Below are 10,000 nucleotides of genomic sequence, written 5' to 3'. Positions count from 1 at the left end.
GTGCTGCTGGTCGTGGTGAGAGGGATAACTCCCTTGGCAAACAGGACACAGTCGTGTGTCGATAAGCCAGCTGGAGGAGATGTCCTCCTGGGGCTAAAAGCAACAGTAACATCCACCCCTAGGGGTCAGCCACACTTAAGTGGCAATATACTACACTTTATCGTGCAGTTACTGTTAATACTTCATTTAGAGAATTAACATTGCTTGTTTTCACCTTTTCAATATCAGTGAAGAATGTCACTGGAAAAGAAGATATAAGATTTTGCCAGGTTTTTCTCTCTCACCAAGGTCATCAGCTGTCGAACGCCGAAGAAGGGAAATAACCCTGAAATCCGGATACGTTCGTGCTGCTGGTCGTGGTGAGAGGGATAACTCCCTTGGCAAACAGGACACAGTCGTGTGTCGATAAGCCAGCTGGAGGAGATGTCCTCCTGGGGCTAAAAGCAACAGTAACATCCACCCCTAGGGGTCAGCCACACTTAAGTGGCAATATACTACACTTTATCGTGCAGTTACTGTTAATACTTCATTTAGAGAATTAACATTGCTTGTTTTCACCTTTTCAATATCAGTGAAGAATGTCACTGGAAAAGAAGATATAAGATTTTGCCAGGTTTTTCTCTCTCACCAAGGTCATCAGCTGTCGAACGCCGAAGAAGGGAAATAACCCTGAAATCCGGATACGTTCGTGCTGCTGGTCGTGGTGAGAGGGATAACTCCCTTGGCAAACAGGACACAGTCGTGTGTCGATAAGCCAGCTGGAGGAGATGTCCTCCTGGGGCTAAAAGCAACAGTAACATCCACCCCTAGGGGTCAGCCACACTTAAGTGGCAATATACTACACTTTATCGTGCAGTTACTGTTAATACTTCATTTAGAGAATTAACATTGCTTGTTTTCACCTTTTCAATATCAGTGAAGAATGTCACTGGAAAAGAAGATATAAGATTTTGCCAGGTTTTTCTCTCTCACCAAGGTCATCAGCTGTCGAACGCCGAAGAAGGGAAATAACCCTGAAATCCGGATACGTTCGTGCTGCTGGTCGTGGTGAGAGGGATAACTCCCTTGGCAAACAGGACACAGTCGTGTGTCGATAAGCCAGCTGGAGGAGATGTCCTCCTGGGGCTAAAAGCAACAGTAACATCCACCCCTAGGGGTCAGCCACACTTAAGTGGCAATATACTACACTATATATATATATATATATATATATACATATATATAGTCATTTGATTTTTCGGCCCATCTCTTTTCAGTCATCTGTTTAAATTAGTCGCTTTAATTGGAGCCTATATCATTATTAAAAAGAAAATATAATTACAGTTATATATATATGTATGTATATATATATATATATATATATATATATATATATATATATATATATATATATATATATATATATATATATATAATATATATGTATATATATATATATATATATATATATATATGGGGATATACATACATGGTTGCATACACACATACACACACATATCTACATACATAAACATATACAAGCGCATGCATAATATACAATATATATATATATATATATATCCAGAACTTTATCGGCAGGAGGGACCTAAGCCCAGCTTTTAGGTTTGACAAGCCATAAGCTCGTTATATGCTATGTTAATGTGATTCTGTTTTGCATCGTTCTCAAACAGAAAACAGCAGGAAAAATCCAAAGCAATAAAACACCATTTTGCGTGTACATTTAGATATAACGTAAGCTTGTTAAGGGACAAAAAAAAAAAGAAGATAATAAAAAATAAAAAAAGATAAAAGAAAAAGAAAGAGAAAACAATAAAGAAACAAACCGATACAGCAGATTAATAGATATCGGTTGGAGGAAACATCAGATTTCAGGGGATTATTACAAAATGAAAAATTTTGGATTTAACTTTCTAAGAAATTCTTGTTATCGGTTTTAGAACTATGTTGTATTAGGCATTATGTTGGGTTTTAGTTACATACAAGCGATGAAATAAGATATAGGCAGTGTTTGTTGGTAAAAACCTTACAAAAAATTCTAACCAAATATGGGATTATTTGTTGGGTTTTGCTTGCTTGCTTGGCTTCATTTTTGAAGGCAGAGTCAGAAGGACTGTAGCAGTGCACATAATCATCGTAGATCTTCCGTGTTTGGTGAAATCGATAACGGTAAGTTTTTGTTTCGACATCTGTAGTTTGGCATCTACAGTTTGGGAAGAGGAACGGGGTAAAAAGTTCGTGGGCGGGAATAGAATTTTACTGGGTAAACGTACAAGGAAGAAAGAATTGAATACGTCAGTTATTTGTGCAAGACTGGGTGGGATGTGGTACAACGAGATGAGGGGTGTATGTTAGATTGGAATGGGTAGAGAAGGTATGAAGCCAATTAGTTCTGATGAGTACAGCTCATCTTCCTTCCTTGAACCTTCAAATCATATAGAGTGGTAGGAGAACTGTCGTGTCATCATTTTTCTTTATTCTTTTATTTGTTTCAGTTCTTGGAGTACCCACGCTGGGGTGCTGTCTTGCAAGGTTTAGTCGATCAAATCGACCCCCAGTGCTTATTTTTTTTAAAAGTCAGGTACTTATTTTGTCTGGCTCTTTTAAGGATGATGTAAGCAAACCAACAACACTTGTCAAGTGGTGTAGGTGGGAACATAAACACAAAGACTCGTACACACATGCATAAGACGGCTTACCACGCGGTTTCTTATTTCTTTATTGCCCACAAGGGTCTAAACTTAGAGGGGACAAACAAGGACAGACAAAGGGATTAAGTTGATTACATCGACCCCAGTGCATAAATGGTACTTAATTTATCGACGCCGAAAGGATGAAAGGCAAAGTCGACCTCGGCGGAATTTGAACTCAGAACGTAACGGCTGACGAAATACTACTAAGCATTTCGCCCGGCGCGATAACGTTTCTGCCAGCTCGCCGCCTTGCTTTTCACGCAGTTTCTGCCTACCATATTCACTCACGGTGTAGTGGGACTGAACTCAAAACTACGCGGTTGCAAAGCGAACTCCTTAACCACATAACCATGCTTGTACCTATATAGATAATTAAAACCTAGCAGAACCAGTTTCTTTCCGAGAAAAAGAGGGAAACAGAAAGTGTGTGTGCATGAATGAGAGTAAGAAAGGGTGCGTTTTGAGTTCATATTCAACCTCGGAACTCATTGAGACAGGAAAGAGTTCCCTCAGAACGTAGCTAACAGTGATAGTCCTTCATTGTTAGATGGCGCAACGAGTAGATTGGACCAACATCTCGAGTAGGTCAGTAAAATGAACAGGCTTTTGTCAAAATAAGTGAAATGCTAGGATAGAAAAAAAGATTGAGACGTAATCAAAGATTTGTGAGGCCAAACATTGCTGAGAGCTTTGAGGGTTTTAATTATGCGCTAGTTTAGAAACCTCACCACTGTAATTTATTTTTCATTTACGGACTTCCATAGATTAATTTTTGTCGATGCAGGCCACGAGGCAGCAATTTGACAGAGTTGATAGTGTGTTTTATAGGATGCCTTCTTCTGACCCTCTGCGCTCTGAGTTCATATCTCACCGAGGTCGACTTTGCCTTTCATTCTTTCGGGGTCAATAGAAATGTACCAATATAAAGAAGTGGATTGGCGGTTCTTTCAGAAGGTTAAGCAAGATGTCTTGTGGTATTTGTTCCGTCTCCCTACGTTCTGACACTAACGGCGCCTACAACACTGGTACCATACTGCATCGATATAAGTCGGTGGCCTTACCTGCACATAAATATCGGAGTCATGGAAAGAAGAGAGCAACTGACCTCCCCCTCTTCTTGCTCCTCCTCCTCCTCCTCCTCCGCCTTCTCGCCGTTGTTGCTGTTGTTCTTGTTCTTCTAAAATATATCTTGCACAGTTATTCATACATGTGCAGATGCATGGTCAACTTCCACCGACGGAGGCCCTAAAATGCAGTTTACTTGAAATCTTGATTTTTACCTTATAATAAAAGCAGGTGACGTCCAATATTGCTTTCTTACTATGTTTTTTTTTTACCTTTCGTTTATTTGCTTTGTTAATTTCCTCTTTATTTTCTTTCTTTTTCTTTCAGAGCCGTAAGCTAGTTCTTACGGTTTTTATAATGTTTAACAGGAAAAAAGGGGGATAAAAAAACAGAAAAAGCTCTCATTTCCATATCCTGTCGAAATTGACTTAGATTTACATCCCTTCGAGGTCGATAAAATAAATACCTAGGATTGATTTAATGGACTGAGGAGCTCTTTATGAAATTTTGCGTTAAGGTGAGAAAGTTAGAAATCATTATGGCAAACAGATGAACTGAACTATAAAAACGAAACAACTGTAGCAGTAACAACAACATCAACATAACCTGAGAGGAGATAAGAAAATTTCTGCTTTGGATATAAGACATAAAAAATACAATAAATATTACTAAACGAATTACAGAAACAATAATTTCGAATTAAATGAAGGAAAAGCAATATAGGTTATTGAAAAGATACCTTATGAATTGACATTCAGAAGTACGTTTAGTTTAATATTATACAATAAAATGTATAGTACGATACAATGCAATATCAACTGTTATAATATAATAAAAGAAATATACGTATAAATATGTATACATACATAATACAATATTGACTATAGTATAATATAGTACAATCTATATACAATATAATATTGAGTTCAAATTTTGGCACAAGGTCAGCAATTTCAGGAAGAGGGTAAGTCAATTACGTCGACTCAACTGGTACTTATTTTATCGACCCTGAAACGATGAAAGGCAAAGTCGACCTCAGCGGAATTTGAACTCAGAATATAAAGATGGAAAAATGCTGGTAAATATTGTCGGTCAGCGTGCTAACGATTCTGTCAAAATAATACAAGCTAGACATATTACATTATTAACTATAGTATCAATAAAATATAATACAGTCTACATGATATTAACTATAGTATAACATAGTACAATCTCTATGTAAAACAATAAATACAATATCAACTATGATATAACTAATATATCATGATATCAGCAATGGAATAATATAATTCAAATATGATTTTCTACCATGTAACGTTACTAATGATAATTATTATGCATATCAATAAGATAATGAAAGGGCAATATAAAGCTTCACTTGTAACGATATGTACATTTTAATATCGACAAACACAAGCACAATATCAGCTATAGCATGATACGATTTTAATAATGAACAAGAGCACCCAAAGAGCGCAAACCTCCGCCAGGGCAATACCAATGTCCTCTCAACGATTAGCCAGAGATGATTTTTTAAATGAGAATATCTGAAATAAACTCGACTGCTCTCACAAACGAGAATACTAAAAATGAACCCGACCGCTCTCAAAGATTAAGTGAAAAAAAAACCGGAAAAATAATCCAAAATCCTTGTCCGGTACCGGATCGATCCCAAAATTTAATCAGTTCGTGCCAGGCACAAAGCCAAACATCTCTGTAAGTTTCATCTGAATCCATCCAGTGGTTCTTGAGATATCTTATGCACAGACAAACAAACAAACAAACAGATACGACTGAAAATAATACCTCTGCCTTCGCTAAGATGGAGGTAATTATGATATTGTCCAATTTTAAGTATGATATAATACAATATCAATTATAATATAGCAATTGTAATGTAATATCGTATAACATCAGCTGTAATATAATACAATATTAGTTTTAAATTTTGGCATAAGGCCAGCAATTTTTAGGGAGGTCGTTCTATCGATTCTCAGCTTGCCGTCTTGGGATTATATATAATATTGATTTCACATTTTTGGCACACAGCAATTTTGGGAGAGGGAATAAGTCGATTATATCGACTCCAGTATTCAGCTGGTACTTATTTTATCGATCCCGAGAAGATGAGTGGTAAAGTCGTCCTCGGTAGCATTGGATCATGTGTAACATTAACTGTGATATAACCCTTTCTGCTATAAGCCAGATGGCTTTAAAATCTTTTGGGGAGGGTATTAGTCAATTATACCTCAGTTTTCCAAAAGACTTCAGACTTCACAATGCTGCTTAAGTATTATAGGAGGAGGGAGGAAAATCTCATAGCCCTAGTACTAGTCGAATGATTCAAATGCCTTTAACCACCGTTTCATTCCAAGACCTTCATGCTGCATAATATGTACAGCCAAGTGCGAGCGGCACCCATAATTTTTGTTCGAAGTGAACTTCCCTTAGATTCGTCTTTATTCTTGGCTGAGCTCCCGTTTGCCCTTGAGCTGTAATTCGGTGAAGTGTCCAGAGATGCAAAATGGTGGTGAGGTGGCAGAATAGTTAGCACGCCGGACAAAATGCTTAGCGGTGTTTCATCCGTCTTCACGTTCTGAGTTCAAATTCCGCCGAGGTCGACATTGCTTTTCATCCTTCTGTGGTCGATAAAATAAGTACCAGTTGAACACTGGAGTCAATGTAAACAACTTGCCCGCTTTCTCGAAATTGCTGGCCTTGTGCCAAAACTTGAAACAAATATGATGAAGTGTAATATCAGTTATAATTTTTTTCACTGGTACAAGGCTAGCAGTTTTGAGGGAAAGGAGTTAGTCGATATCATCGATACCTGTACTTAAGGATGTAAGGCAAAGGTAACCTCGGTGGGATTTGAACTCAGAACAAATACCGTTAATAACCTACTACCCTCCAACTATAATATAATGCAGTACAATATCATTATAATATCATTCAACATCAATTACAATACAATAGCATATATAATGACATATAATACAATAACAGTTACACACTAGTACAGTATGAAGTCTAGTACAATACAACATCAATTATAATACTGTACAATATCAACTATATTCTTGTAGAATATCAACCATAAAATAAAATACAATGTCAATTATGATATAATACAAACAACATAACGATAAAACGACTTACACAGTCATTGACACAAAAGTTTCAGTAATTTTAAGAAAAGAATAAATATAGAAATAAATGTAAGTAAAAAATAAACAAGGAACCAGACAAACAAAATCTATACAAAACAATCTTTGTGTATTTTTACAAGTATTTTTAATTTACAAAAAAAATCCGTCTGACAACTGACATAAAGAGCAAAGAAGTAATAAATGTTGTTGAAACTCGAGAAAGAAAGATTTTCAATGAAGATTTGCGAAAAGAAGAAATATATTAACATGTAAGCTCCAACAATACTGTAAAAAAAAAAAAAAAAAAATAGAAAGGAAAATAGGATAGGAAAAGAGCAAAAAAAAAAAAATGAAATAAGCCTTTCCGCCCACCTAACATTTCCAGAGAGCAATATCAGGAAAATATATTAACACATATTTACTATGAAATGGTAACTGGAAAATATGAGCTGAGTGATAAACCTGAAACCTTGTTGCAAATATTGTGTGACATACGAATGCGTAGCTAAAGGTTATATAATTACAATAGACGACAAACGCGTACATACAAACACAACACACATACATACAAATACACAGCAATAATAATAGCAACAACAACAGTGACTGACATAAATACACAATGAGCTGTTGGTTAAAACAGAGGAAATGACTTGAAACGGCATCTCAATCATAAAGTCTCCTCTCACGCTACTATGCGACCATGACCATTTACACCGTTTAAAAGGATTCGAAACAAACTCTTCTAAATATCTTTTACTTGTTTCAGTCATTAGACTGCGGCCATGCTGGGGCATCACCTCGAAGAATTCTTTGTCGAACGAATCGATACCAGTAATTATTTTTCATTCAGCCTGGTACTTATTCTATTGGTCTCTTTTGACGAACCACTAAGTTACAGGGACGTAAACACTAACACCGGTTGTTACAAACACGCGTGCACGCACACGCACGCACACACGCACGCGCGCACGCACGCACACACGATAGCTCCCGTCTACCAAATCCATCCACAAAGCTTTGATCAGTCCGAGGCTATAGTAGAAAACACATGTACAAGGGGTCACGCAGTGGGACTGAACCCAGAAGCTTGTGATTGGGAATCCATCTTCTTACTACACAGCCACCCTTGCACCTGAATGGTAGTATACGTGTAAATTTGTTGTTTTGATAACTGGTCGTTTTAAAATAGTAAAGGCCAAGCATGGCCATGTGGTTTAGAGGTTCGCTTCTTAATCCTGTAGCCCGACGCGGCAACTTAGGCCAGTGTCTTCTGAAATGACTTTCAAGCGAGCAAAGTCTTGTGAATGAAACTGTCTTTGCAGAAATTGTGCGGAGCTCGTCGGATGGATTGCATTTGTTCTTGGGAGGTAGACTTAGTTTTGTGATCAGTTTAATAGTACCAACAATGCCTTGGATAACCTTAAAGGTATGCATTCTTTTGCAAGTATAGAAGAACAGATTACCAGTTTGAGGCTAGCTGTCTCTAGACTGGAAGGCCATATGAAGGGACATGAGCGTTACTCTTTCCCGTCTTGACTGAGACATAAAAAAAGCTTCGAAGAGTCAGTCACAATTGATGACAGGCAGTTAATACGAATTCGTGCAACAGAGTGAACTCTACTTTAGATACCGAAGGGGCTGGTAGGAGTGTTAAACTGGATAAGTTATCATTATGCATATATTTGTGTGTCCAAAGAACATGTACTCATAGCTACACACAAACTCATACATATATTTGAAAGGCTAGTTATGAATTAGAAGCTACTCTTACATAAAAGAACTTGAGATGGAGTGAGTAATCGAAAGCAGTATGTATTGCATTAGATGAAAGTAATTCGTTATAAACGGCCATATGTTTCGCTCTAAGCAAGCTCAATCGATATACGTACATACGTACATAAGAGACCCCGAGTATTTTAGGTTCCTTGCCTGCTCTGCTATGGAAAGCTTGCATCATCTACTCCTGTTTATATAGGACCCCGGCTGTTCCAGGACCCACCATTTAATTGCGTAGACTCACTTAACCCGGAGCCCTTTATGAATTCTATAGAAGCGGTCTTCAGTCCCTGTCCGCAATTTGAACGATACCTACAATACATACGGTAAGCATTGGATTCCCCGTTCGTTGGTTAGGGTCATAAAAAATTGCTAACTGGAACTGATCTAAGTGTGAAAACCCGTCCTACCTAATACTTGGAGAATATATATTTTTGTTTACAAATTTAACTGGCTGTACCGTCTTTCTATCTCCATTTCGAAAAGAGGTTATATTAGAAATCGACGAGCCGTCTATAAGTCGAAGCGCTTTATGAATGCGAAACCTATGTCTCACAGCTATGTAAAATTTTCTTTGAACGTAAATAAATGAAAAATATACAAAATAAACCCTCTAAATCAGAACAAATATTCCCCAACATAACAGACGAAGCCCGAGAGCCTCAACAAAATTATTCAACCTGTTAAGAATAACATCCATCTCTTTTCCCTAATTATATTCTATTATTTGAAGAATAGAAAAGAGACACAATTCTAACTACACCATATTTGAAAACACAAAGAACGAAAAGCATGATGGGATGGTCGCGGGTGAAAAGGTTTTAACGTCAGTAAGCATTCCACAAACAGGTGTTTCCATGATATAAATCTCTGGTAAAATCAGCTTGACATAGTGTTTGATAATGCTGATCTCTTGAAATCCAGATCTACCTAATCGAAGTGGCTTCAACACTGGCTGCCAGCATCAATTCTGTTCGAATTGATTATTGGCTAATGAACGACGTGAAAATCATTTTTGTTATAATTCAATAAATAAAGAGTTATCAGCAATTCAAGTTGGAAACTTTTGGTAATTTTAGCCAATCGTAAGCAACAGACACATTCATGCCTGTTTCCATAACAAGTAGAACATGAGAATTATTTTGTATGCGAGAAGGCACGTGTTGACAAATATGTTAAAACCACTTGTTTTACCTATCTGTTGACAATTGAGCATATGAATTTATGTAGCGCAGGAGACATGAAAATTGTGATGTGTTCTAGAAATTCATTGAATGCATTTTTAACTTTCGTTTTCAATGAACTAGTCAACAAAAT

The sequence above is a fragment of the Octopus bimaculoides genome, chromosome 7 (assembly GCF_046866305.1).
Source record: "Octopus bimaculoides isolate indiv1 chromosome 7, ASM4686630v1, whole genome shotgun sequence".
Lineage (NCBI taxonomy): Eukaryota > Metazoa > Mollusca > Cephalopoda > Octopoda > Octopodidae > Octopus > Octopus bimaculoides.
Note: the sequence above shows the minus strand (reverse complement) of the source record.